The sequence below is a fragment of the Pteropus alecto genome, unplaced genomic scaffold, assembly GCF_000325575.1.
Source record: "Pteropus alecto unplaced genomic scaffold, ASM32557v1 scaffold182, whole genome shotgun sequence".
In the NCBI taxonomy this organism is placed as follows: Eukaryota; Metazoa; Chordata; class Mammalia; order Chiroptera; family Pteropodidae; genus Pteropus; species Pteropus alecto.
The window spans coordinates 703,698-731,340 of record NW_006433946.1 but is presented as its reverse complement, the minus strand read 5'-3'; positions in this window follow the sequence as shown (position 1 = coordinate 731,340).

The window sequence follows — 27,643 nt, the reverse complement described above, 5'->3', positions numbered from 1 at the left end:
AAGTTTTCAGTCTTCTTTTCTTGATGGCCTCTCCTATGGATTCAGACTTGCCTGGCCATCACCCACTATCATTTAATTCAATTCATTGCAATAAATCTTTATCTATCTACCTATCATCTACCTGTTATCTTTCTATCTATCTATCTATCTATCTATCTATCTATCTATCTATCTATCTATCTATCATCATCATCTATCTTTCATTATCATCTCTCTCCTACGAATTCTATTTCACTTGCAAATATACTTTCATTATCATGAACATAGGACAATTTTGAACAGGCAGGAGTGAATACCATTAAATCATTGTGATGTATTTGCTAAAAAAGAAAAAATTAATAAAAAGAAACTAATGAACATTAAAAAATGTAATGTCCAGAAAAATCATATTTTATTGCTACTGTATTTATGTCTGAGGACTTTCTTTTAAAAAGGATTATAGTTAAAGTGGATCATGTTTAGAGAAGAGCAAGCTGGCTGATGAGAAACAAACTATAATAATGGAGGAAAGGAATAAGGGGCTGGGTGAAAAAGGTGAAGGGATTAAAAAGTACAAATTGGTAGTTACAAAGTAGTTAGGGGGATGTAGCACAACATAGAGAATATAGTTAATAGTATTGCAACAACTATGTCTAGTGCCAAGTGGATACTAGACTAATTGGGGGATCCCTGCATAAATTACATAAGTAACTAACCACTATGCTGTACACCTGAAACTAATATAAAATAATACTAAACATCAACTGTAACTAAATATTTTTAAAGACATCAGTGAGCATTTAAGAAATTCATAAATATGTAAAAATGAATAACATATTCTAAAATAAATAAATAAATAAATAAATAAATAAATAAATAAATAAATACCATACAACATAAAGAAACTACTGGGACATACTGGGACAACTGTATGCCTTAAACGTATACAATGATATATGTCAATTATTTTTTAATAAAACTAGAAAAAAAAATTGGTGTTTTATAAAATAGTGCCTATTCCCAAGTCTTACGCCATGTTAGTAGCCATGAAATGACTCCCAGACCTTTTGACTTCTAATCCAGGCTTATTTATACGCTGATTTATTGACAGTGAATAACGAAAAAAAAGTGGACATGCAAAATTTCATTCCCAAATTGATGGAGACAAAAGTTTGTAAATCTTTGTGTTGGAAAAGATCATTTTTCATCTCTCAGGTTTCTATTATTTAGTTATTTAAGTTCACATTTTTTACAGAAATTTATCAGCTTCCCTTGTGCTAAAAATGTTAGCACCAGAATTGTCTACTTTGTATCTAAGCTGGGAAGGAAATTAGTGATAGAAATAATTTTTATTTCTTCATAAGAATAAGAAAAGAAATAATATTAATAATAAAACTAAACATTCATGAATTTAATCCATACATTTTAATAGTCGTCTTAAATAAAACTAAATTAACACAAGATCCTTGAATTTGCCTAATTCTTGACTACATCATTTCCTCTCATCCTTCATAAACATATTTTTGAGGTATCATATCTAAAAATAGTTAATTTACTATATTCCTTTAATCTATATAGGATTTTTCTTTTCTTAAGTTTTACTTATGCTGTAAAGCTGAATTGAAGACATTAAACTCTAGTTCTGCTTTGATATTATTATCAATAAACATACACATGCATGCAATACCTATGTACTTATTTCATGAGCAGTCATTTATAAGTAGGAGCACAGTAAAGCATGATACTTTTTGCCTATTATTGTTTCTAAAATTGATTCAAAAGTAATGACACAAAATAAAATACTTTCTATAGAATTCCGGTTCTTCAAAATTACTATTTTGATAATTTTTTTAAGCAGAAAAATGCAATTTTCTTACAAAATATTTTTTATTGTATTTTTAATCTGGATTTAGCTAAACCACTGGAAGGAGGCAGATTGAGTATTAAAGTGATTTGAGTCATTTTCTGTAAGAATAGAAATTATTTGTTGTATCTGAGACTCAACCTTTGAGTCTAAGATTCCTTGGTAGTCAATGAGCAGTTACATTTTTCTTTCTCTTTGTGCCATGCATTTTGGAAAACAAAAAAAGAAAGAGTATGGTAACAGCACTCTTCCAAGATATGATTGATCCTGTATTTTCCTATGCTTTCAAAAAGATGTTTAGTTTCCCTAGAAAAGTTGTTTCCTTCATATGTCTCCTTTTACCTTTTTATACTTGCCTTTCTTTTTTTCCCTGAACATGTTAACATTTCATAAACTTCAGTAGGTTGAGGCAAGTTATAGTTGTTAATGTTATTTGATTCGCAATGTATTCTGACAAATTTTCCCCCAAGAAAACAAAATATAAATCCAATAATTTGAATACATGTATTGAATTAAATTATAAGTTCTTAGAATGCTAAGCTGAATGTTTTATTTTTTATCACATGATAATATGCTAGAATAGAAAAGGAAATTCATAACCATAATAATTCTTTTCTCATTTAGTTTCAGCTTTCTTTAGCAACAAACCTAGAATAATCTATAATTACCAAAGATCTCATGTAAGCACTTGTGTTTGTTTTATTTGAATTAGCTTTGTAATTAAATAAACAACTTTCCTCTGAATCAAACACATATTTAAATATATATTGACTTATTGGTCAATATCCTACAGTGCTAATTTCATATAGAAATAATAGCTACTATTTATTATTGAATGTTTAATTTGTACAGTTGCTGTGATAGCACTTTAAAATAATTATTCTAATTCTACTGATGAGAAAATTGATTTTCTATTAGAGAGCTTAAATTTTCCAGAGTAATACACTATTTTGTTGAGGATTAAGAATTTGGACTCATTTCTGAAATTCCAGCTTTTGTGTTCTTTAAAATTGTGCTAGAAAATTTGAAGAATTTTAATTTGATTGGGAAATAAAAAAAAACACACACAATTACATTTATAACGGCCATCTTTCCTCAGAGAGAATAAGCATTCTAATCTTTACTCAGTTAATTTCATTTTATACGTATTGTTTTCTCTTGAGACCACTGATTAAGAACTTTAAACAATATGGAGGTTGGAATGGCATGAGCTAACTTCTAAAGCAGCTTTCATAGCAGTGAGTTCTTACTAGTTTACAGCAATATTATTTATTATGACTTATAAAAGAAACATTTAAAAGCGGTAATGGGTTCATGTCATAGGCACAGGGATAGTTCTCAATCGTTCTTGTATCCCAATGCACCTGAAAATAAGGTATATTTATTTTAGTACCATTGAGTCATGACAGTATTTCTTGGTCTGGGAAAAAAAGTGATTCGTTTCTTCTTCCCCCACTTTCCATTTACCAGTCATGTTTCTGGGCAAAAAGTGATCAAATCAAGCAAGGTCCCTATTTCTTTGTTGCCCATAGCCAAATGGGCATCAAAATTTCTAAGGCAGATTTTCTATGTAGTTAGAATATTTTGCCATGTGATTCAGCTATTCTCTTCCTGCATAGACTGTTGAAAATCACTGTTTTAGAGTATGTGTTTCTTGTTAATGACTTAAGTCACAATAAGCAATGCTGACGAGTTTTTTAAAAAACAAACATGTTCACTTGTTCCCATACAGAACAAATAGTGTGATGAAAAAGGGGGAAAAATCATGAAACTGTAAATATTGCTATACTGCTCATCAAAGTGATATTAACTATAAAAAAGAGTCTATCTTAGAATACCAGATAGAAAGAAAATAACTTATCAGAAGGATTTAGGTTAAAAAAGCCAACACCAATCTTCCTGATAGAATCCTTATTCTATTTTCTAGAAAAATATACCTCAGATAGTCTATGTTGCTCGTCTTCATTTTTCTCAGTATTATTTCTAATCTCCCTGATTTTTTGGAGTCTTTGAATATCTTTATCTAGGCAGATTAAACTACTTTTTTTTAACTTTTACTTTCAGGGACTAGAAAAGTGAAAATAGACTCTCTATACATTATAATTTTTTTCTGTATACTGACAATCCTAAGAACAAAAAGTTTATAAGATTATGAGGTAATGCACAAAATTTCTCCTTCATATTTAGGACTTTAATGAATTGTTCCAGAAAACTATAACTAGCAAACGTTCATTTTTCTGTAAGGTGAGTTAGGGTGGGGAAGAATGAGAAGTCAACAAAAAAATTAAGGGTAGCACTGAAAATATTTTTGCTATGGTCAAAATTACCCAACTTTAAAGTTAACCAGGATAGACTTAAATATCATCATCTATGAATTCTTTTTAAGATAAGCCATTCCTTAAGAGATAATCCTGACATGACTTGATTTGTACAGCAATGGGAAATGACTGTCATGAACACCTGTTCTCAGAATAATCCCCTCTGCTTTCTATAATACAAAACTTATTCTTGTGGACATTGTAACTTCAATCTTGCAGGCACAGAAGTCTAGCAGAGATAATATGTACAACTAATTCACTATAGAAAATGACATTTTTCTCTCATCAAGAAAGAAGTCTGTACAGTCAGATAAGTCCAGAAAGTGTTAATAATAAACTATAATTAGCTAGTGTGTGTTTCACTAACGGTGATTATTAAAATAAGGCTCAGAAAGGAGCTTTAAGGAGTTTATGTATCTTTTGAAATAATGTGCACAATGTTGTTCATAGGTTGAGATGTGATTTATTAGAGGAAGTGGTCTATGGATTTAATTAGATTTTTAAAAAGCCTGTGGCCAAAAATTTAAATCATAATAATAATGTTAATAACTATTGTATGTATAGTGCATCTATTAAAGGAAGTAAACAAATATGAGTCACTTACCACTATACAACTCACATCTTTCTCTTTCATCTTTGAGAAGCTGCGAGAAATAAAACTAAATAATGAATAGGGCAATGCATTCCACAATTTACCACTAGTTTGGGATTATTTACACTTCACGCTTTCTGGGAAGCATCCCACAGGAGTGTATCTATAAGCGTTTGAGAGGTAGTGACAAGCATCTACTCACTTCTACAGTTCTTTGAATCATCTCCACATAAAATCATGAAGGATTCACATTTAACCTCTACCCTTTTTAACACTTGCACAAGTAGGAGAAGATTACCAATTTGTTCACTACTGCGTAGTGAAAGAACTTAGACCCTCTCCTTTACTAGCTTCTGTAGTTGTTTCAAGAGAGAGCTAAATGCTTGAAGAGATTAACCTGAAGATCTGTATGTAGGTTACTAAATAAGAAGAGAGACTAGAAACTTATCCCTCAATAAATTTGTACTACTTTAGAAAATATAGTAAGACATGGATTCCCCAAGAAATCAAACAAAAGCATTTCTTCTCGGCTCTAAAAGTAAAATTATAGGTATAACAAATGTGAAAGAACTAGAAAAATATGAAGGTTTATGATCTAAATAATCCCTCTGCCCATCCTCAGAAATTTCAGTTTGCATGCAGAAAACTGTTAGTAACAAACTGCATTACTGAATAAGAGTGCATAAATAGGGGCTGATTTAAGAGTGATGAGTATTACAATTAGGAATTAGCATACTTTGGTAGGATTACCTAAATTTATTTTTTCAGTGATTTTTATTTGGGGCACTCAAGAATATTTTTTTCTATTTGGAGTGCAAAAATTACTGTAGATTAATTTTATTTGCTGAGTGTTCCAAGACTGCTCTGCAGGTCTAGGAATTGAGCACGAATGAATTCACACAAAGCCCTTCTTTGCTGGCTCTACTTGTTTCTGACTCTTACACCTAGATAACACTTAAACTCAATTCTAGATGGGAAAAAGGCTACTGTTCTAGCTTCAGAATTCTTTGTTCTTTATTTTTAACATCTGTCGGATGATTCCGAAAAACAGGACTTCTTCATATACTCACTCATCATGTCCTAAGTAAATGTTTTTTTTTCCTTTCTCTTAGATAGAGAAATCTACATATGCAAATCTAAAACTGAGTTGTATACTCAAAGGAGTATACAAAGTGCCAACAAAATTGGAATTCACTTTTCTTCTTTCATCTGTCAAATTACATACTGGTAGAACCAATGACTACATTTTAATGGTCTTTCCCCAAAGCCACTTCTTACTATGTAGATTAGCTGTGCCACTTTTTCACTAGGTAAAAGTCTTTCCCTTAGGAGATGACAAAGAGTTAAAATGAGTGAGCGAATATAGGGAGAGGAGAGGGACTAAGGCTGTGATTACTACATTTTAACAATGTTTGTCATATCCTAAGCATCTTCATTAAAGATCTATTAAAAGTAAGCACTGTTACAAGAGATGGTTCAGTTGATCTAGCATATCAAATGTAATATCCTATAGCAGTGGTTGTCAGAGTGTACGTCTCAGATGTATACTCTGAAGTCCCATCTCAGACCTACTGAGGATGTGACCCGGTAATTCCCATCTCAACAAATTCTCCAGGTGATTCATTGGCCCACTAATGTTTGAGAACATATGCCCTATTGAAAAACTATCTTCCTTTTCCCTTAAGATATCTGTATAAATGTTTTTAATGAGTTTAATTTACTTTGTTGAGTCTTTTAATTTTTAATATCACAACTTTTGGTTAAATCAATATTCAACTTATCTTACTGTAATTACATTCACATTGTTCTTTTCTAGGCTGCGTTCTATGATTATATTTCCTATTTAAAAAGAAATTTTCCTGGGGTTAATTATTGCCATTTCATTCATTTCATTTCCTGTGTCCCATAAGGAATTCTTCCTGAACCATCTAACAGAATTGTAAAATTACTCTAAACACTATTTTGTGCTTGATCATACACGTGAACTTCTGCTCTCACCTTTAACCCGGAGCCCTCTATGTGTCTCTGAGGACTATTGTTCTCTGAGCCTTAGGCAGAGCTCTCAGTGTGGATTTTTCCTTCTTCGCACCTAAGGATCTCGTTTTTCCTGTATCTGCTAGTTTCCTCTCTTGATTAACTCAATTTTCCCTTTTTCTCTCTTCTCTGATAAAAGATGAATCCAAGTTAAACATTTTGAACCTTGTTTATGGAAAAATGCTTTTATTACTCTTAACCTTGAGCACCGGCAATTATTTTGCTATACATTATTTTAAAAAATAAGCCATTAAAAATGGCATAGAAGGCTTGTATTTATGGTTGAACTTTTCCACTGCTGGGTGTTACTATGAGAGGATCCGATCCAGTAGTTGTGTTATTAGAAAACCCTCCAAAGTCATTGTCTACTTGTACTTTTTTGTAGGCTGTTTTCCCTCATAAGATTCTTTCAATTTCTTAATGGAGAGGGAAAGTGGCGATTCTCTGCCTGGCTACAAACCAGTTACTGGAGCCAGTAGAAGCAAGGACAAGGGATCTTACCTTTCAAAGCATAGACTCTCACTTCTTAATATGACACCTTTCCCAGCCCTATAATGCATCCAGATTCACCAAATTTGGAGTTTCTCTGATTCAGTTTAACTACAGAAGAAACATCCAACGCTTGACTGTGTAGGATCTAAAGCTTCTTTTACAGACTTTTAAACAAGCCCTCTGTTTTCAGCTCCACAATTTAAACAGCAAGTCAGAGAAAAATGCTGCTTCCAATTCTTGAGATTTTTCTGGAATTCTGCATCATGAATAGGGTTGGTTCTCATTGTTGTCCTCCTTGCAGTCATTTCATATTCAGTTTCCACTTCTGTAAACATAAATTCAATAGCTGACTGATTCAAGGCATGAAAAGTATAGATGCATGCTTAGGAACTTCCCAAGAAGGTAGAATTGACAGACAATGACGACCGAATGAAGGGCAAATAAGTAAAGAAAGCAAAGAGGACAACCGGCTTTCTGAGATGGGTAACTATTTCTCATTGGATGGTATTGGAACTTATTGATCTGGATAAGAAAGAGTGGGCTTGGTGAGTTTAGAGTAATGATACCCATAATTTATAATATGTTGATTCAGTGATGCCTATAGATCTTTCAAGTGAAGATATCTAAAACTGAACTATGTATACAGTTCTGGTTGCCCAGAAAGATATTTATGCCAGAGATAAAGGTCTGGGACATACTAATGAATGGATACTACGCTGTATATGTGGGAGTAACTAAAATAAGTTATGGTATAAAGTAAAAAGAGTAGAAGACGGAATCCGGGGAAATATTTATATTTAAGGGGCAGTTGAGAAAAATTCCTATTAAAAAAAGTATTAGTTTGAGTTTTCCAAGAAACAGACTGAATTAGATGTGCAAGAGACTTACTGGGGGAACGTTAGTAAAGGGTAGAAGGGAAAGTGAGAAGGAGTAGGACAGGAGAGACGTCACACCAAGACGTGGATCTGACACCTGTGAAGGGAGAAAGAGAAGAAAGGATTGGGTAGAAAGAGTCTCATACTGCAATGCATTTTTCAAAATAATTTGACCAGACCAATGGGAAGTTCCTAAGCAAAGGTTACCTTTTGGATAAGTCCCGCGCAGTCAGGAATTGGTGGGCACTAATACCTCTGCCATACTCAATTATTAATTGAGAGCGGCCCGGGGGGAGTGTGAATTTGGTACAAATGTGGTGATAAATTCAAATGTGCAGCAGCTAGGATTGTCAATCATCTTCTTTTCCTAAACTAAACTTTCTTAAAGAAGATCTGAGAGGCAGATCTTAGAAATATGAGAGAAACTAGAAAGAATGGAGGTACCAAAGCCTCAGAGAGTAGTTGGATGTATTATACAACTGTAAAGGGAAATGATGGATAAATCATCTTAAAACTACAAATTTGAGCCTGAGACTTTTCCCTGTGAAATCTGTAGTTAATAGTCATTTGCAAAAATATGCATAATTGGAGGCAACATTAATACTCGAGAAAACACTTCTGGAGAATATGATGGATTGGCTTTAAACTTTAGAACAATTTATAATTTTCAAATACGTACTTTGAGTTGATTTGAAATATTTTATACTTGAGTTTCCTAATGGAGTTAATTAATCACTTCGGATTTCATAGCAAACACAGCATCAACCAGAAATAATGCAGCCACAATGCAAGTAGAAATCTAGGCTTATCACACCGACATATTTAGTGATGATAAGGGATTTTTTTCCCCCTAAACTTTAATTCTTACTTCTTAGGACCACAACTTCTCAATGTCTATGTTATTTTTCTTTGGGGATTTTAAAGTTATCACCTTTTTTTCATTATCCTTATGGACTTATTTCTGAAAACAAATGAGTCCATATCTCGAAATCCCAACCTAGATGCATATAACTGTCAACCAATGGTCCAGAAGCAAGAATCCATTTTCAGAAGTACTTTGGGATGTGTCCATCACAAATACACTACAACACAGATATGGAGTTAAAGAAGGGTAAAGAGAAAGTGGGGAAAGTCCCTACTTTTTTCTGGCTATTTCTGACCTACCAAGCTGCATGATAACTTCCAAGACTTTAGAGTATGATTGCTCTGCATAATAAGGTTAACTCATGGTGGATGTATGTGGAGAGCCCCACACAGAAACCACAAAAGGTGGATGACTAAGTAGTGGAGTGGAAAAAAGAGAGGAGATAAGACAGAGTATCAGTTCCATGAGGGAGGGCACCATGTCTATTTTTGCTATTTGTTTTATCACCAACACAGTGCTGGCCTATTGACAGAAATCAACAATTCGCAATTCTGATGTTCAAAATTAAATGGATTTTGTTCTTAAATTGACTCATGTTTTAAATTTAATTTATGCACCAGCACAGATTGTAAAGTACAGGAGAGCATCCCTTTCTTTAGTTTACCTCACAGAGTTTAGCCCTGTTCTGGACACAGTATAGCTGTTTAAAGTCTATTAGTTGAAACTGCACTGTTGCACAGTTCTAAAGTAATGTAACCTCTGAGATGTTTAGTTTCTATAATGTGATTACCATCAATATCCCCTTTTGTTTCTTGATGATCAATATCTAGTTCTGACTTTTGAGGAGGAAGTCTTCTGCATTCCTCAGTCTAGTAGTTTTGACACTTTTCTTTTCAACTCTAAAGGAAAGGGGAGTCACCTTGGATCATCTTTCTAAAATCAAAATCACCTCATATATATTTGACTGGACATATTAGCCAAACAGGTCCAATAGATTTTTCCATATGAAGTAGCTATATATTGAAGAAACATTCCAGGACAAATTAAAGGTGTGTCCCCACATCTACCATAATCAGACCTCTGGTTAGCATCTACTCCTGTGGGTTTACGGATCTGCTCTTAAAACCATTAATTTAGTAGAATCATATTTACATTTTTTAAATTTCCAGAATATGTTGATTTTTGAAAATTGGAAGAATTGAATTATTAATATCTAAGTAAAGAATACTTTAAAAAGATAACTCAGCTTCACAGTGATCTCTATTTTCATATTTGCAGAAATTGAAAAAAGTGTGTATGTGCGTATATATATACACATATGCATACAAGTTATACATACATATATTCATACAATATACAATTGTAATAAGCTTCAAAATACAAACCAGGGTTTCAAATCTTTGAAAATATAGTTAAGCACATAGATTGTGTTTAGCTTGTTCTTATTTTTTGACACTGACCGAGTTTCAAAATCTTAAAGCTGAAAATCATTATTTCTGTTATTTCACAATTATAAAATGTATAAAATTGGAGTGCTTTTAGGGACATATGCAATGATGAAAACGGTTAAAGTCATTAAGCTTCAATGAGTTTATTAAAGTGTTTATAGATCAAGGTGATTTTGTTTTTCGCTAAATTCAAGTATATCTCCAGAGATGGTATTAGTAATCAATCTGAATAGTCCATTACTCCTAACACTGCAAAAAAAGTAAGAAAAAGGTAATTAAAATTATAATTAAACCCATACTGAGAAATAACTTGAGACAGAAGAAATATATGTTTATGCAAAAGTTTTCTTTTTAGAAAGGTTTTCAGATTTTCAAAGATAAAATAATATTTGTTGCATATTGTGCATTTTTTCACAATAATCAGGTATTTCCTATTTACTTCTTGTGGATATTTTCTAGACTTCAACATTACATTAAAGAAAAAAGCTACAAAGCAGAGTGAGTAGTACAATTCCTTTTATCTTGCAAAAAATCTATGTTGTTCTTAACATAGATGTAGGCTTGTATAGTATTATATAGATTAATATGTCAGGAATAAAATATTAAATTTACTTAATAGTAGTTAATCCTAAGATGGAATTTTGCAGGAGGGGATAGAAAGCTTTCTAATTTCATGTTCTATCTTTCAGTATTCTTAATTCGTTGATCATGTACTTCATTGCTTTTATTTAAAAAGTCAACAAAGGCTGTAGGTCCATTTTTGTTTTCATCTTGACAAGCTTTCTTTTAAGATAGAGAAGTTTAGTTTTTAGCACTGTTTAAAAAGAATTTTTCTTTTTTATAAATTCTGTTTTTATAAATCTTTTTGAATGGTTATCATTTATCTCTTAAAATGATTGTAACACCTGTTATATGTAGGGAGTTCAAAATATTTCTCACTAGGTGGACTAGGAGTAAAATATGTGAAGGAGATCACTGAAAAGAGAGGATATTGACAGATTTAGGGAGATGGATCAGAGATTCAAGAAGAAAGGAAGGCTTCTGGAATAATGTGGAAAGTTCCTTCTCCTCCTTGAGACATCAGAAATAATAAAGAATATACAACAGATGAGTTGGCCTCTCAGAGAAAAATGAGGGTTGAGGGTGCATCACATAGTTTTCTCAGATGGGTGGCAATAGATCTCTCTAGTGGAAGCCAGAGAGCTGGCTTATGAGGGAAAAAAGGACATTTAGCAAAGGTTCTTCCAAAGATAGTGAGAAATTCAAACAGATACTTAAAGAAGAAAATATGTCTGGTAAACATGGTGGATTAATATACCTAGATCTCTACCCTTTCTCAAGACACCATTAAAATGTTAGTAAATGGGGGAAAAGTAGAAATCCTTTAAAATGAGAAGGTAAGAGCAGACGAGAGATGGGAACTAATTTTTTAAAGCAAGAAAGGAGATGGAAGTTTGCAGAAGGTAAAGCTGAATACCAAGTGACTGCAAGGAGGACTCAAATGAGAAGCAAGACTATTCATGATGCAGAATTTCTGAAAACATCAAGAATTGGAAGCATCATTTAATGCTAACATCCTATATGATGTGTGGGGTTAAAAACAGGGGTTTGGATGGTTTATATGTCTGCATAAAGAGAGCATTAGTTCCTGCCTATCCAGGAAACTGCATAAATCTGGGGAGCATTTAATCATGTCAATACCCAGACCCCATGCCCTGAAGTTCTGATTTAAACTAGTCTGAATGGCATCCAGGTATGTATATTTTTTGAAAGCTTCTGAGATGATACTGACGTGCAACCAGGAGTAAGAACTACGGCTCCCACACAAATTGCTCAGTGTTCAGAAAAGAAAACAGGCTATAATTTATAATTTAAGCTACAATTTATGATATTTCCCATCTGATAGAACTGAGCTAGAATGAGAAGCATTTTGCTCTCTCTAGGTTTTCTTTTCATTGACCATCTTGCCTCCAGTCCTGCCTATTAGAGCCAGTGTGACTTACCTTCAGCTAATCACGACTCTGAGTCTAGAGATAGTGCAAGCAGAACCAAGAAGAGAATTTTGCAGGTCTGAATTGTTTATATATTAAGGGGGGAGAAAACATCATCACTTTCCTGCATTACTGAATGACAATCCTGAAAACATTTTTTTCTCTTGTTTACACATGACTCTGTGCCCCATGAGAAAAATAGACAGTTCAAAAGAAAGAAACGACACTGGTGGTCAAGGAATTTGGTGCCCTTTGGTGTTGATTTTAACACCCAGATTGCTGTATTTAAATTGAGAATGCAGGATTTTCATGCCTCGTGTGTTCATAGCATGAGAGCAATTTTGATATGAAACAACATTGCTCTGAAAAAAGAGTTCTGTCCCTCAGAATGAAGGCATATGAGGATTAGGAATCCTTGCAGGTTGTACTGTCAGCAGTAATTTGAGTGCTAAATTTCCATTTGCAAACCTAAGTAAACAGGAATGTAGACAGCTTGAACAAGATGAAATTGTGATATCGCCCAAAGGAACATGCTGATCGGGGAGAGTTCGACATGAATTTGAATCAAAAGCATCTGTGACAACTTTAACTCTGCTTCATGCTGTCAGGGCTGGACCACGGCGAGGGAGGTTTAACCCATAACACCTGGGATGGAGGGCAGAGAGCCATACACTAGCCATGCTGATAGCCTCTCCAGATTTTTGGAGCACATGGGGGCTTGTACTAGACAATGACTACATCCAATTCCTCTGCAGCTGTCGATCACGGAGGGCACTGGCAAATTCCAGTTCCTGAATTCATTAGCAACAATAAATATTTATTGCATGTTTAATGAGTACATTGGTAGCAAGACTGAATTTGCACTAAATTTGAGTATAAAATGTCTTCCAATATCCACAATATGCATAAATATACATCACAGAATTCTTTCCTAAAGAAATGATAAATAGCTGCTTACATAATTAAAAAAACCTCACAGCCTAGTATCACCCAGGGTCTTCTGTGGTTGAAGGAAAACCTATTGAAGGCATAGAAAGATTTCCTTTCGACAAGGATTTTGGCCCTGTATAAATCCAGCAATATTAGCTCTGTGAGCTAGGGCTCTCTGCTTCAGTAGACAGCCTAATAAGGTGGCAAGTATGGTGTTGTTTGGACTCGTAAGGTTTTGGTTTTATAGAAGCCACCTGAGAATGGTTACCGAGACAGGGCAGAGAGTCAGAGGGAGCAGATGTGCCTTCCTACATGGGCAAGATTTAGCTCTAGGGGATGATGAATGGTGTTTCAACAAGCACTGATCCAGGAGATCTAACCAAGTTGAAGAAAGAGATTTATGCTACATATCCATACTTTCTGTGGGCAATGGAAGAGAAGCCATCATACACACACATAGGCAAGAGTTAAATAAAAATCCTCTCCTAAGTGATCCCAAGTCTCTTTTCTCTTACAGTCTGTGTTCAGAGCTGCGTGGAATATTAAATAATTTTTCCTGCTATCTAAAAATTACCTTTCACTGTTAGACTATACTTGTGCGGAAGAAAGAGAATTTGCCTTGGTAAATATTTTTGGTCACATCTTGATCACCAATGGCAAGTTAAAAACATAAGTAAAGGATTTTTTCCTTTTTTATTTTCCTGAGTGAGAATGAGATTAAAAGGAATAAATGAAAACTAGTCCCAGAATAATAAGATTTTAATTTTTAATTATCAAATTTTCTTGATGTGGCGTGGTGTGTGTGTATGTGTGTGTGCACTCATTTTTATACATACAAGTTTTCTCTACGCTCATTGTACAATAGTCAAACTAGAACACCTGGAAAGCAGGGCAGCAACTAACAAAACTTAATGGAAAAGACACCTTTCCGGGTAGACAAATTAGTAAAAATGTGCTTTCTGCAGGTGGACTACAGCCCAGCTCCAGGATTCATGGATTGATGATTTCAAACTTCATCCAATCTCCATCCCCACTGCAGGTGCTTTTGTGTAGGGCACAGTCTGTATAATCTTACTGGTTTACCATCCTGGAGAGCAAAATGCTCTGTTGTCCATCCTATCTTTTTAAAAATGATCTTATTGGAAAACAAAATAAAACAAAACAAAAAGTCAGTACTTGATAAATTTTCCTACTCCAAGGAATGACACAGTTAAATCGGGATATAAGCCAAAGATTCGAAACCTAAGGCTCAAGTGCCCTTGGAAATATAATGTCTTTGCACATGTGCATCTGCATTTTTCTAGGGACAGAGGGCTTACAAATGCATCAGTGACCCAAAAAGTTAAGCTTTAGGCCAAAGTATAGTGGAATTAATTAGTTATAAACATGCGCAAAAGAATAATTTAACTTTTAAAAAGTGCCTCTGGATTATCCAAAAGAATTTCTAATGCATTAAGGTCTGAATTCACCAATACTGCTTGAAATGTTTTTTAATGATTTTAGAGGATGATTTCAAATAAAAAGTTTTACCAAGTTGTTTAACAAGTTGTATAAAATTTTAATCTCAAAACTAAGTGAATGAATTTCAAAAGTTGAACTGAAAAAGCTTGATGGTCCACTTTAGCTCCAGTTTTAGAAGTGCTTAATTTTTCCCAGGTTCTATTTGTAGAAGTGATAAATATGTCCTAAATCTCAAAAATAAATGCTTCAAAAGAAAAAAAAATGAAGATACTTGTCTGTTGTGATTAGATGTGTGTTTTCTTTCATTTAGTTTCTAGTTTCTAGCTCTAGTTTCCCTTTAGCATATTGGCTTCCACTTTGAAAAAAATATTTAATGATTGCAAAGTTGAGTTAATTTCAAGTGATGTGTACTTTTTCCCTTCTCATATGAGAACCACAGAATTGGAAGTGCATGAGATGTCTTGCTATTTTTCTCCTTCATGTAAGATTATACTTCACTTAGCTGGATAAAGAAAATCCATTTTAAAGATAAAGCGGTTAAAGGATTTTCCTCTATTTATGTACCATATACACTTAGGTAATATATTCCATAAAATGACATATTATTAATAAATTAACTGTTTGTCCATGTGATATACACTATGATGTCTGCATTATTTTAGAGAACTTGGGTTTCCCTAAATATTTAGTTTTTATCACAATAAAACATCATCACTTTTGGTTCCATAGTTTAAATTTTATGACTTTTTTATAAGGGCTAATGCTGAGGTTAACCTGTATGCCTTTATAATACTATCTTTATTTTTAAATTTTCTTAACTTGCTTTTCTTAATAGATGAAGCAATTAGTTTCATCAACATCCATAAATAAAACAGGAAATGCAATTTTATTAAATCTGATAAAACTAATGTGATGCATTTGTTTCTCTGTTCTCCTCTGACAAATGAAAAACAATGAGCTTTCTTCTTTAGCCTCAGAATGACAGGCGATTTGCTTTACATATTATTATTTTCAATTCATATGTATACATTTTCAGAAAGAATTAACATACTTTGTAGATTTTCTATAATTCATTCTCTCAAGAGGTCAAAAAAAAGGCGGGAGGGATAAGAGAGAGCATCCAACAACACCCACTGTGTTTCCTTCAGAAATTTTCTGATAAAGATCTCTTTTCCCCAATTTTAATGGGGATTAGAATTCTGATCTTCTGATGACACTCTCCTTTCTTCCTTTCACTCAGTCTGTTTTTCTGATATTAGAATTACAAAATTAATGTGTGTATCGTTTAAGCAATCTGATATTTATAGTAGTTAAAAACCAAGTATTTTTTCAAGGTTCTTCTGCAGTGGAATGATTCACCTGGAAACACAGCACTAGAAGACAGCTGGAATAATACCAGGCATTCGGCCATGTGGGGTCCGACGCTTCCTGGACATTCCCCTGTCCTCCCCTGTTCTCATTTGTGACTTCAGCCCTTTGGGGGCTTTCCTCAGTTGTCCTGACTTTTGCTCCTTGACATGGGGACAATGACAGCCATTCTAGTCTTGATTCACTTTGATGTCCTAGCCTTAAATATGTCTGCCCCTTAAAACTGTGGTAATTCACTTTTGGTTTCCACATAGCTTCACATCTAGTTAGAAAGTCAAATTCTTTTGGAAGTCCCTCTTTAACCAATCTGTGGTCTAGTCTACTACACTCCAGGATACCCATTTCTGAATTCAGATACCTGTGTCCAACTTGTGACCTAAGGCCAGAACTGGCTCTATATTCATTTCAGTCATATGCGGGATGTAGCCTTAATCTGATAGGACTGGTGTCTTTATAAAAGGATGAAGAGACAAGGAAGATCTCTCTCTCTCACTCCCTCTCTCTATCTCTCCACTCTTTCTCCACATGTACAGACAGAAAAGGCCATGTGAGGACACAGTAAGAAGGTGGCCGTCTATAAATCAGGAAGAAAGTCCTCATCAGCAACCTACCCTTACAGCACCTTCATCTTGGATGCCTCTCTTTCAGAACTGTGAGAAATAATCATCCTCATATGCTTTATTAGAAAATGCCAAATTACACATTCTTGATGCTCTAGATAAGGGTTGGCCACTAGATTTCTCCTAATAACTTTATTTTCTCAATATTATTTACTTTTCTTGCATCAACATGGATGCCTTTTATATATCTAGGAAACATTGATCACCCTTAGTAAAATAAGTTTCCCATTGGCCACAGATGACTTGTGGATGCGGTAAAAGAAAGTTCATTGATCTTAAATCCAATAATCCCGTACTTGCAAACAGAAGTCTTTATGAGTCCCATTTATTTATAGGTTTCTCTTACGTGGCTCAGCTCATAGGACTCAAGGTACTGGTTTATCATTAGAACTATGCCTTTGGATCCAATAACAAAAATACCAATAGCAGATTATGAATAAAATCAATTTTACTTTGGGCTGTATTCATTCAATAACACTATTCTGTTAGAATAATTGGTTTCTTCAAATTTCAGTAAAACCTTGCTTCTTTGGTGTTTTCATTCATGTGATAAGTTATTTTTCCTGGAGCTTTGTTTTACTGTGTACTTATTTAAATTACAATTTCATCTTAGTCAATATTCATTTTTTTAAATTAAAAACAAAACAAAACCATGAAAAGATGTTCTTAGAAACTGTAATATCAACTGAAATCGCCTGAGGAGTAACATTCATTCATGAAAATGTCCTAACAGCATTTGAATTAATTAATTGAGAGAAATAGCTTCTATTCTAATACATTTAAAAATATATGTTTTTAAAAAGTTCATTGGCCTTCATAGTTTGTTTTTCATAATCTAACATTTTAGTGTTCGGGGAGAGATGTATTTAAGTAGGAAAAAGATGTTACCAAAAAGGTAGAGTTACCAAAAAGATTAACTAAACAGTGAATTTATTCCTCTAAAGATTCAACTGACTGGCAAATTAGAGACATGGTCTGAATATAAATGGGCTTCATTGTGCTCTAATTGTCTATTAGTCATCTTGCCAATTCAGTTCAGCTGTGGTCTTCTTGGGGCGACTGAACAAGACCCCTGGCGTACCTCTGCCATTTCAAGGCAAAGGAAAATCCCAATGCAAATAATTGATAGTGTGAGATCTCCCCCTACATCTTTTCCTTCTTTTACGCCCAGATCTTTATCACTCAGGGTGAAGGCTTTGTCTTAAAATTGATGCTTTGCTTATTCCTCCATTGCTTTTCTTTTGCTGCCGTAATTCCTCTCCTATGGGGGAAAAGAACTTCACACATTTAGATCCCTATGCAGCACTGACAATGAGGTGGATGTAATCTTCAGTTCAGACAAGGTCTGTACTCACATGCAAATCTCAGCTGAACTGGGAAGATGAAGATGCGTTTCTCTTAGTGACAACTTTGTTGCATAGACGTAACATGTTGCAATCAGCTTTTCAGAGAAGGAGCATATTTATTTGAGTAATAAACATTTATAAGCTAATATTGAAAAATTAATGACAATAAAACTATTGCATGTAAAATATCTCAACCACTATGTAAATGTACAGTTTACATAGTGGTTGAGATATTTTAAAACAGTTACATAGTGGTTGAGATAAAAAAAAACAGTTATAAATCCAGACAGCTCTGCTCAAATATGTCAAAATATAAAGAGGCAATATCATTAGATTAAAAAAAAATAAAAGATAGATCCTGTATTATAAATGTATGTCATATCATACATTGAGCATAAACAGGATTTGAAGTATAAAGTGAATTTATATTATAATTATTTTGACGTGAGTAGTAACTTACCAGTCTTTTAAGAAGGTTATGATGACAAGTGAAGTTTCTAGGCTGGAGTCAGCAAGTCCCTAGTTCTGAGCTAGTGGCAGACATGGCTAATCAATCATGGAACTCTTTCTTGCTGAGTCCAGATTTAGCCTAGGTATCATCACAAGCTCCAAATCCATTATTCTTTATAATGGCTCCCTGAAGAATTGTGTTGCAAAAAATTGTATTTGCAATCCCAGTTTGGGGTGGCTCTTCTGGGTTGAAACAGTTGAAGATCACTGATCTAAAACAAAATGTCTCATAGTAAATAAAAAATAATTCAATTTCAGTATCTTGCTCATTCAAAGAGACTGATTTATATATGTCAACCAGCCAATAATGGTTTCAAAGCTTCAACTACCAATGGTAATGGAATTAAAACTTTTCTCCTTTGTCATCACCTACTTCTTTTGCCTCCTTTTCATCATCAAACTTCTAAAACAAGTTTCCTATATTATTGATCTATATTTCCTCACATCTAACCTCTTAACTTTCTTCCATTCATGTTCCATCCCCACCTATCTACTAAATCTTCCTCACTGAAATTAACAATCCCTTCTATGTAATTATATTCATCAGATAATGTTTAATAATAATTTTATATCCAAGCAGCCTTCAGTACTGCAGATCACTTCCTCCTTCTTCAACCTTCTCTCTCCTTAATATTAATCGTACCACACACTACTGAATTTCTTCTTCCTTTGTCCTCAATTTCTAGTCACCTCCTACATCTGGAACCAAATTTAAACTGTTATTTTTCAGGGCTCTGTCCAAGATTCTCTTTTTTCTTTTCCCTTTGTAAAATTCTTCCATCTACATCTACTCCCTGTCTTAAATTACCTTCTATACACCTATATCTCCCAACCCTGTTTTACAGCATAAACATCCTTCTGGGCTTCTGATTTATATTTTAAGTCCCTACTTGGTATCCCTTTCTTGGTTCACAAGTATCCCAGATTATCCAAATCAAACTAGATGTTCTGTTTTTCTTATAGAACACATGCTGTTTCTTCAGTGTACCTTACCTCAACAAATGGCCCTACCCTCTACCAGTCGTTCAGGTAGAAGTGAAAACTTTTCTTAACTTGTTTCTTCATCTCACCTATCACCATCCTTTTAAGCTGTTTTGTCCCTTCTATCTTTCAGCATTTTTCATATCGAACCATTTTTCTCAATTCCCATCACCACTAATTGAATTAGTCTTCCTATTTCTATTCTTCCTTTATCCAAGTCATCCTTCACATTGCTGCCAGGTGATTGCTGTAAAACTCACAAGCCATATCACTATTTGAAGTCATATGGTAACTCCTGTTGTTTATACTAAATGCAAAGTACTCACAGGATTCTCCCTGGCCTGGCGTCTCTCTATATCTTTGGTGGAATCATTCGATCATCTTTATCCACTACATCTATACTAAACTTGTCTCTTCAGTAAAGGAACTTCATTGTCTTGCCTGAGCACTTTCAGGCACATTTTATTTCTTTATCCTGGTACATCCTTCAACTTTCCATTATTTAGGTAACTTTTAACTCATCTTCCAGAATTCAGAATTATATGTTTACTCTTCAGGGAGGCCTTCTCTGAATACCCAGGGTTACTTTGTTTCTCCTGTTTTAGGCTTCTACAGCATTTTCTGTTTGTCTTTTTGGAAGTTACCCTGCTTGTACATTTGATTAACTCCATAAAGTCATATTTCATATTTTTCTAGTTCTCAGCTGTATCCTCAGTGTAGGTAGTTCAGAAATAATTTGGAACTATTGATGGTTCTGGAAATTTTGTAAAGGAATTGAAATACACATTTTTCCTTCTTAAGAGCACTACTTTTGCTTTAGAGGAATTATCTCTTTTCCATGAGATGCATTCCATGGGACCTTGCCTTCCCCTAGTTCAAGGTCTAAGTCAGGAACCTTGCCTTCCCCTAGTTCAAGGTCAAAAATGAGATTAAATTTTCATGAATCGATGACTCCTTCTTGGAAATTGAGAATAGTTGCGGGGGAGGGGGGACACTCTCAAAACAAACAAACAAACAACAAACACACAGAGACATTCAACACACACAAAAAGGTGACATGAGAGTTTGCTTTTTTCCAGTGGAGGCGCTATGAGTGCTCTTGAATTCCTGTCTCTCGGTTCCATGCCTTCCCATTTCCAAGTCTGCTACTACTGTGCTGATGTTACTTCTCGAGGCTCTATGTTTGTAATAATTTTTTTTTCCTTAAATTACCCCCAAGTAACCCTAATTTATAGTTTTTTTCTTTCTTTTAACGTGTCAAAAATTACGTCATGATTTGCTTGGGATTCTGGATTAGGGTCCTGGATGTTTCTATTGATAGTGATATAAACTGGTAACTCTCAGCCTATAGCTTTGATCCCTTCTTGTCTAGAAGTTAGAAGTTATATGTATTTAAAGCATCTCCATTTCAGTCAATCCTATATCCATTCATTTGTTTACACATTCCTCCCAACAAATATTTATTTGTACCCTCTCCCTATGTATCAGATATTGGATAGACACTAAAAATACAGAGATGAAAGCACATAATTTTGTTTAAAAATATCAGTGATGAGATATATCAATAAATTATTTCAATATCTTAAGATAAGATAAATGCTACAAAATGATTACATACAAAGTAAGTATCTTATCATGGGCAATAGAGTACTAAGAATCTGTGATAGCCCGCTTTTATGATGGAAGACTTCTCAGAGGCAGAGGCAACTAAGCTATGAATAAGGATGGAAAGAGCATGATATGTTTGTGAGGACATATATTTGAAATCATGTCTGGCTCAGACTCAAGTCAGATTGAGTTCAATCAAACCTTGGCTCTACACCTGTGGCATAATTTTTCAAACCAAACCAAACCAAAACACACAATACACATATGAATATATAGAAATAAATAATATTTCTTAGATTTGCTTCAAAATAATCCATGTGGGAAAGGAAGTAAAATTGGATTATGTAAAGACCAAGAGTGAACATGAATTGTTGATGAATGATAAATGAAACTAAATTTATTTTGAATTATATTTAAAATAAAAGAAAATAAATATTCTGCATCTGCCAGTTACTCACAGACAAGCTGTGTGATCTTGGACAAATTATATATCTCTCTTCTAACTTCAATTTTCTTTATTTGTAAAATAGGGATAATAGTAAATTATTCCATAAGATTGTCATGAGGATTAAATAAACCAGTTTGTGTGATATAGTTAGAGTCATTCCTGATCCAGAAATATGTGATATAAGTGTTTGCTATTATCATTATTAATTGGTATAGCAAGAGGATAAACTGTGTGAGAAGGAAAACCAGGAGAGGAAGCTGAATAAGTGAGACATCTACAAATCTGCAGCAGGATAAAACTTAATAAGGTGAGAAATTAAGTTTTAAGAAAATATAATGATGTTCTTTGAGCATATTGACTGAATTTAATCAATTGTTATATAATGTACCTATGATTCCAGATTATATAAAATATATACTCTGGATAAAAAAATATATAAAATATATAAAATTAACATACATTTTATATTTAAAAATATAGCATATAAATATATAAAAATAGAAAAGTATATAAAAATAGAGTATATGAAAATAGAGAAGACAGAGTATATAAAAATAGAGTAGACAGAGAAAGAAATAATTTCATCTTATTTGTTTTAATTTGTGCTAAACTCTAAGACCTCTAGAAACATGCAGTTGATAATTGTACCTAACAATTAACATGCTTTGCTCATTTAAAAATCTCATAGTGCATTTCTAAAAAGAGCCAGTTTCACTACGATAAAGTTTTCCAATGCTATGCCTTCATGAGTACCACATTTCATAGTTCACTACCCATGACATTTTTAATCTTCCAAGTTAATGGCTTTACCTAAATTCAGTCAGCCTGTATAAATCTTGAAAAACCTATTCCTTTCCATGAGAGGTATAATTTATTATTTTATTATTATTAATATTATTATTATGACAATTACTTCTCTGTACATTCAGAGTTCATTTTCATGCTGGAATGTTTTTGTCTATCCATTGTGTTGTAAGTGGTAACTTCAATAACCACCTTAGTTACTACATCATTGAGGATCTTGTGTGTTATTGAAATGATTTTCCAGAAGAAATGTGTTTCTGGCCTAGCTTATTTTATTATTTTATTGAATGTATAAAAAAATATTAGAAATAACAACACTTTAAATTAACAAAATTATAATTTATGGTCACATATGACTATTAAAGATGAAAAGCAACAAAATATGGCCACATGCCTAGAATCAATATATGGGCTTTTTATTGTATGTGCAGTATTGACCAATTTAGTGTTTATACAATGCATCTAATGAAGACTGTGAAAGTGATTTATAATTGTTTTTAAAAGTACTATTAATTTTATTTTTAAGTTGACTCAGATACTTTGCTTTAGAATAAACTATATAATTATTTGCTTTCACTCTGAAAGATAAGTTAAACCTTTTATCGATGTATTAGTAAAATATTTACAAATAGAAATATTAAGTTGTCATATCTTTAGGTATATCACATGATATATTTTTAAGTCAAATTAAAATTAAATAAAGTCATTCATTTTATGTTACATACATCTCACTTACAATTATTACAATTATTAACAAATCTCAGTATAGAAATAACGGTATAAGGAGGAAAATACACTCATTATAATAATTGCTAATTACTGCTGTAACATAATGTTTATTGTTTGGCAAGACTGTGCTAAATGCCTTATGGGCATCATCTCATTATTCATCATCGCAATCCTATTAACAGTCATGGCACTTTTCCCCTTAAACAACAGTAAATAAAGAATCTAAGTTAAAATAGTGTGCATGCTTTAGAGGTTTAAGAGAATTCTCTATTTTCTTCTCCCTTGTCATTACGTTGCCATGTAAACCCCTCTGATGAAGAAAGTCGCAAGCCACCACTGCCTGTAATGTAGATTCTTTTAGCACACGCATTTTGCAGAGTGGGGGGCCAATTCTGAGATTAACTTGTCCAAGGTCATGCAGCCAGTGGATGTCAAAGTTGATGCTGAGGTCACCTACCGCACAGTCACTTTCTCCACTTAGTTTCTCTTCTGCTCATGCTACCCTTTCCCTTTCTTCTTACCTGATGCAGAAGTCAATTGTTGGGAAAAGCTTAGCTTTAGTTGATCAAATCATCAATTCTTCCAGCAAAAAAGCTGCTCCCATCCTACAAAAAAGCTGCTTCCGTTAGTGAGGTATTTACAACTCAGGAATCTTTTCCTCCTCCTCTGAAAGCTATGAAAGTAGCCTGATCCACAGTAGCCCCTTGAGTTATTTCAAACTAGTGTTTTTCCAATATTAGTTTGCTCCATTCCTGAAAGCAAGTGACAGAAGGTGTGTGAAGAGTAACCGCTTAGGCAAAAGAGCAGCTCCCAGCAAACATAAGGTGCAGTGTAGTGACCTAAAACAAAACTCACTTTTAAAAATTTTATTCTGCATGTGTGTGTGTGTTTGCAGTTGAGGTATTTGTGTCTTCTTTCTATATTTTATTTAAATGGACTCAGATTGGACTGGCTTGATACTTGGTGAATTATAAATAGCTTAAAAACAGATTCTCTTTTTAGATGAGAGCTTATTTGCAGGGAATATGTATAATGATTTATGGAACTAAAATATAATTACTTTAACTATTCTTTCAGAATTATGAAATTATTCTAATTCATTTAGAAAATGTAATCTTTTTAATCAATAATTGTTATGAAAACAATATTAAGGCTTTCATTTTGAACAGGGATGCATTTTCACATAATCTGGTTATCTGAAAACATAAAATAAAATAAAAATGAAGCATAAAGATTGATCTTTTACTCAGCTCCAAAACAATGATTATAGTCTTTATACATAAATAAGAAAATAATAAGGCAACATCTGTTGTATTAGTCAAGATTCCACCAGAGAAGTAGAACTAATAAGATAGAAAAAATTTATACATATATGATTTATTACAAGGAATTGTCTTACATGATTAAGGAGATTGATTAAACAAGTCCAAATATACAGGCCAGGCACTCAAGAAGGAAAGATAATGAGCAGAATGGAACCTACAGGAACAGGCAGAACTTTTATTCTCTCCCAGAAAAACTCCATTCCTGATTTTAAGGCCTTCTAATAGATTCAGTAGGGACCATCCAGATTACCCAAAGTAGTTTCCCTTACTTAAAGTCATCTGTCACCTGATTAATAGGTTTTAAATATGTCTACAAAATACTTCTACAATAACACCTAGATTAATGTTTGATTGAGTAACTGGGGACTATAGCCTAGCCAAGTTGCCACTTCAATAAAGGTATCATATCTGTGAATTTCCTACCCTCCTTAAGAGCTATCACATTGCCAAATTTGAAGCTCTCTGGGCTCCTGCTTGCTCATATCTTTCTGCTTTCCCTTAGAGAACCATCGTATTGAACCACTATATTGGATTTTTAAAAAATGTTCTCTTGCTCTTTTCTTGTCTTTAAAATGCATAAAAATGTTGACACTATGTATTTATTCGAAGCACCACTAAACATATTTCTAAGATATATCCATTTTGATGCATCCATTTTGATATGGGTAGCTGTTGTCATTCATTTTTAATGCTTTTCATTATTGGATTATATGAATGCCCCAACAATTATTTATTCATGCTCCTATTTAGGATCATTTCATTTGTTAATACTGATTTATAATTCAAACAATAAATTTTGAAGCTTTTTTTACATATCTACTTGTTCACATGTTTACGGATTTCTTTAAGTACTTAGGATTGGAATCCTTGGGTCTTATGTTGCAAATATAGGTTGAACTCAAAAGATATTTCTGCAGTGGTAATATCAATTCACCTTGCTTCCCTCAGTATAAAATGTAGATCTTTATCAGCACATGGATTTATCAGACTATATTAGTTTCCTACCACTGCTGTAAAAAATTACCACAATTTATGTTTTAAACAATACAAATTTATTCTCCCAGGATTCTGGTGGCCATAATTATAAAATTACTTTATCTGAGCTAAAAACAAGATGTCAGTCAGGCTGATTCCTTCTGGAGGCTCTGAAAGGAAAACTTATTCCTTTGTTATTCAGTTTCAAGTGGCTGCCTATATTCCCTGGTTTTTGGCTTTCCTCCAAAGAGTTCAAAGGGTAGACGTGTATTTATATCTGCAAGAAACTGTTGAGCCCTTTTCCAAAGTGGTTACATTACTGTACATTTGTACATTTCCACTAATAATGGATGTGAATGGGGTTGAAGATTTTTAGTAACCATTTAATTTCTTAATAGTTATAGGATATTTAAGCTTCTTTTTTTCATTCATTTAGGAAAATTTGAATTTCAAAAATAAATATATTTTGTCATGATTCCATGAATTATCTTAAAGTTATTGGACATTTATTTTTATTAAATAGAGGCAAAATCTGAGTCTTGACATTGTTAGTGTAGCTATAGTTAGTCGATTTATTTCTAACATGTTGAGGACATTATTATAGCTATAAAATTAAAAATAAAAATAAAAAATAAAATAACTAAAGTATAGTGATGGCAGGTATTGCTCAGGGGGAAAGTATTTGATCATAACTAGAAGGAGCCTTGTTTCAAATCTAGATGTGCACTAATAAGTTTTGCAAATAGACAGCTCCATTGAGAGAGCGTATGGACCTAACATGCTTAACTGTTCTTGTTTAAGTTATTTTATTCCCCACATATTGTCATTTGGATGATTTGCAGAGCTGTTCATATAATGTTAGCTCATGAAACAGTATTTATAATGCTTTTAGATAATATCTGTTGTAGTAAAGGCTTCAGACTTCACAATAAATAGAAAATTTAATCTCACCTCTAAAATATATCAATTTCTTTTTTGAAGCAAATTTTGAACAATGTCTCATTTTGCTTATGATTAGAAGAGAATAATTGTTTTTCCTAGAACCACTGAATTTATGGGGTTCAAATTATACTAAGCAATAGCTAAAATAATGAAAAATAAAGAAAAATATTATTATAGTCTGTGAATTATTTACTTGTGTTTCAATTCACATTGTTGAAACTAATTCTGAATAGTTTTAACAGAAAGAATTGAAGAGAAAAGAAAACAAAGCAATACAAACCAACAAACAACAAATAAACACAAAAGCCTGAACTCTAAATGATTATACCACCTACTAGGATGTAAGACATTTGCAAATTATGTGTGGATATTTTAAACAAGTTCCCCTGAAATTTTGAGAACAAAAACAGATTTTGATTTTGAAAGAATGTCTAGAAGTTTATATGTGTGATTTTCACGCATTTTAGGACCTGAATAAGTTCTTGTACTTTCCTTTTTAAAAGTCAGCTTGTTGCAGGAAAATCACAGCTTTCCTTTAGTCACACACATCATTGCTAATTGTGTTAAAGAAAACAGACCCACTATTGTCAGGGTCAGAAATAATTAGCAGATTGCTGCATGTCTTTTCTTGATAAAGCCCCTAAATTCCATAGAAGGAACATCTTGAAATCATCAATGATGGAGAAGCCACACTGAAATTACCTAACACCATTCACTTATCATTACAGTTAAGTGTTTGGAAAATTAGTCCTTATCCCTAATGCAAAGATAAATGCTACTTTAAACCTACAGGTTTATGACTATTTCCTAGTTCTTTCAGTTAGAGTCCTATACATCAAAATGTTTTGAAAAGCAAAATAGGCCATAAATAATTACATATATTTAGTTGATAAAATGCAGAGAAATTGTTTTGCTTAATTTTCTTACAGAAATCCTAAAGGATTACTCATTTATTTTTAAAATCAGGCCATTTCAGCTAACTGGATGAAAATATAGAGGTTAAATATAGTAACCAGAAACAAAAACAAACAAAAAAACTCACCTTTGGTCTCCAAGGATAACAGAGCCCAGTTTTAAAATCTAGAAAATAAAGCTAAATTTTTGCTTATTGACCATGTAATACCTATTCTATTTAACT